This window comes from Theobroma umbraticum, unplaced genomic scaffold (assembly GCF_002168275.2).
Source record: "Theobroma umbraticum cultivar Fairchild unplaced genomic scaffold, ASM216827v3 scaffold_51.0, whole genome shotgun sequence".
Lineage (NCBI taxonomy): Eukaryota > Viridiplantae > Streptophyta > Magnoliopsida > Malvales > Malvaceae > Theobroma > Theobroma umbraticum.
This window is the reverse complement of record NW_018397260.1, coordinates 1466962-1471040: the sequence shown is the minus strand read 5'-3', so window position 1 is coordinate 1471040 and position 4079 is coordinate 1466962.

Here is a 4079-nt window from a genome sequence, read left to right as displayed (position 1 = left end):
CAGTAGTAGTTTGGGACGGCATAGGGTCGAAGACAAGAGGGGGAAGAAGAGAGGAAGGAAAAGAAAGGAAAAGAGGGAAGGTGAACCAATTAAAAGGAAGGGGAGAGCATGAGGAAGAAGAAATCAAGGTCGGCAGCAACAAAATCTAATGGTCTGTGACTAGATCTACGGGTTTCTTTTTTTTCAGAAAAAAAAAAGAGAAAAAAAAGAGGGAAAAGAAAGGGTTTTAAGAAAAACTAAACCAACTAAAGGGTAAAGGAGGTTGAGAAGAGGAGGAAAAGCTTTTTTAGTACCGGCATGCGACAATATGGACAGTGGCCCAATTTTATGTTTAAAGGGAGAAAGGAAGCAGCTGTTGGTGTAGTGAAAGAAAGGGAGGGGAGAAAATGAGGGAAAAAAGGTTTTTATAAATGATCAATGCCATGTCGGCCTGCTCAAACCACCATGTTAGCCTAGTCAATGCCACATCATCTTAGTCAAATGCCATGTCAGCAACTTAACAGAGTAATGTTAATATTGTCAACAATTGGACTCAGATTAACAAATCTTGAAATTGCAAGGGCTATTTATAGAAACTATAGTAGAGGAACTAAATCTACCACTTTGGTAGAGTAAAGGGACTATTACATACTTGACCTATTTTTTAAGTTTTGGGTAGGCCAAACCTCCATGAGAACTGCATGGAAGGGTCCCACCATATGTTCCACCAAAAAATATTTCAAAATTCAGAAATCATATACTTTATGAATTGAAACATACAAGTTTGTTTACTTTGAATGAAATTTAATTCCAATATATGCCTATGAAAATTTCATACAGACAATTTATGACAGATAATTGTTGAGAAATTTCAACAATTAGAAATTGGCACTCAGTCTTATCCATAACATGCAATTCTTAAAGTGCCTACATAACAGTTCAGCAAAGACATCCAGGGTGATCACAACAGCAGGAGTTCTAAACCCTAAAGAAAGAATTCAGGCAATAATAAGAAAATGGTGAAGAGCGCTTACATAGCTAGTAAAGACAATTGCTACCACCAGAATTGCATATCCTGCATTATATGGAGAAAATGCATGCCGAAGATGCCTTGCAACAAATACACAAAAGATAATAACAGGAACAGTGATCAGCAATAAGGTAACAAGCAGAGACCTAGCATCTGGCCCAAACATCAGCCTCCCACCAAGTATAAACTTCTGCAAAATGTAAATAGAAGAGGAATAAAATACTGAATGAAATTCATGGCATGATCTATCGGGAGTGGAGAAAGCAAATCATAAAATAAAGAACATTGGATGTGCTATCACATTTCCATATAACATAATGACAAACAGTAACAAACTTCTGGTAAGACAACATGCTTTACATTTTTAACACGTTCACTAAAAAGTCCCCGGGCTACCCAATCACTTCTCAGAGGCTCAGTCACAACCCACCTCTCACACCCTCACCCTAAAACATAAGCAAAGGCAGGGTAACTCAATTGTTGATTTAGAGATATCATCACTTCTTTACAACTCAATAATGTTGCAACTGAATCATGCTGGCTCCCTCCACTTTATACGACAAACAAAAGTAACCATCAGCATCTCTGGTGTTCTCCATATGGAGGAAGCAAAAACTGTTGCCTCATGAAAAGCATGTCTACACCCTTCAGGACAAAACTTCAAAACCCTTAGGTACAGGGAAGTCAATAGTGTCCTTGAACAGATAAAAACAGTTGTAGACACTATTTTGAATCACATGAATTTTAATGTTGCCATTCTCTATATTTGTCCAAAAAATGCACCCCATGTATTCAGTCTTGGTCCTAGTTAACCTATACCCATGCATCCTAAAGTCCTCTTCAAAGTTCTAACTTTAAATTAACCTCGATCTTAATTGTCATTTTCTAAAATAATATCATCTGCAAATAGCATGCACAAGAGATACAATCTTAAATTTGAATATGCTGGTAATTTATACATGACTAGCACAAGGGTGAGGATTTAGAGTAGAACCCTGTCGTAAATATGTGGTAATAGGAAAACTTAGAATTATTATTTTACCAATTCAACACTTGTAAACTGCTTCCCTCTTCATATCCTCGATAACATCAATATGCATCTAAGAACTTCTTTATTGTGATATACACCACAAGATTATAACTAATTAACAATCAAAATGGGTAAAAAATTAAGCATCACATCCAAGTTTTTATTTTTGCTTCAAAGCATAAGTTGAATAAATGCCTTAAACGTTTTCAATGTTGCCTACTAATTATAAATTTCATAAATTTCCAAAAGGGAATAACACCAAGAGCAGAGAGATTATACAGAGAGCAAATTCTCTCAAATAATAAATGCTATTTATATATATTAACAGTTTGTTTCTACAAACCCACACAAGTAGGGCTCTTAAAAGAACCAAAAAAGTCTATAATCAAGAAAAATCCCATAACCTTCAACTTGCACTCAGAGCAGTAGCAATCATATAATGGGTCGCTACTTCCCATACTTGATGGTCTTGGCTCTCTCGTATACAACCTTGAACTGGTCCTTTCGTGAACTATAGAAAAGGACTGTAGGGCTACCGCAAGCCCTATGACAATAGTTGAAATCTCCATGAACAAACAATTTTAAGAAACTCTTTCAAAACTTCAAAACATAATTTCCTTTTGGAATAATATTCTCCTATAAAATAATCCGCTAATTATAAACTACCTGCATCCCATATATAATGTCATCATTTGACTCTTTTTGGTCAATTTTTTTCAACTTTGACTGCATTTTATTTATAATTTATCATTTATTAAAATTTAAAAAAATATACGTTAAAAACTTTGAATAAATTAGTTTTCAAATGTATATTTATTAAAAATTAATATTTTAGAATATTTAATATAATTTAGGTCAAACTGAAAATTTTTTACCAAAAAAGGTCAAAGCAGGATAATATATATGGGAAGGATGGAGTATGATTTTTTATTTAATCATTTATCCTTCGGGTTTGCAGATACCATAACATGATCAGATAAAACTCTCCAAGAATGTAGAAAAGGAAATCTTGCACCAAAAGGACTCTGAAAGGAACCACGTAGAGACTTTCGATCAGCTAATGGTAAAACACAGATCACAATGACTTACAGATTTCACAGCAAGTCAAACAGCATCAAAGGCTTACAAGGAAATGACCTATAACTAAAGCTCATCATCCTGCACTAATAATGTATAATGTTTGTATGGCCCATCTTCTGGACAGCTTTACCAGTCTAGAAAGCTAAAGCTGGACCAAAAAAAGGTCTGGAAGAAACAGTGTTAGCTTCAGTACTAAAAATAAGTTTCTAAAATTATCAAAAAAAAGAAAGAAGTTTATACAGACCAAAAACCGAAGCTCCAATGGTACTTTTAAAAACTGCTACAATAGAAAGCTGATGGATGTATTTAAATAAAAATTCTGTATTTACAAAACATATATCAACTATTTCGAATAAAATTCATTATGTTGTGCTTTTTGAAAAACTCTATCTCAGCAACACCTTTTACAACAACTGTAACTGAGCCAAACAAGCTCCTAATGGAATATTCGTTCTACAGCTGGAGAAGAAAGTAAATTAAAGCTCAAAATGAAAGGTTTGGAATTTAATTCTCAACAAATTCAAACTTCGGGAACTATCTGTGCTATATTCTATACACAAATTCCAAACAAAAACATCACTACTTATAAGAAAACAATTTCTTCCTCCACTTCCACATGAACTAGAAAACCAGAAAAATACAACAAGCGAACCTCATAGGCTCTTCAGTCCTATCTAAGTGAACATATAATGATAGTAACCCAGCAATCTCCCAATCAAATCAACTGTGAATATTAGAGAACTTATCCTCATTTATCATAACCTAAATCCTAAAACATCTCATAAGCGACTGCACTCAATGCCTTTTCCAACAACCTTGAGCCACCAGGAAGACCCCCACAATGCACTAACTAGAAATCTAGCTTGCATATGAAATAACTGCAACAAGCTTAAATGTGTTTTAGGGAAAAAAAATGAAAAAGAATTACTGTATACTCATCCAATGGTTCAAAAAAGCTTT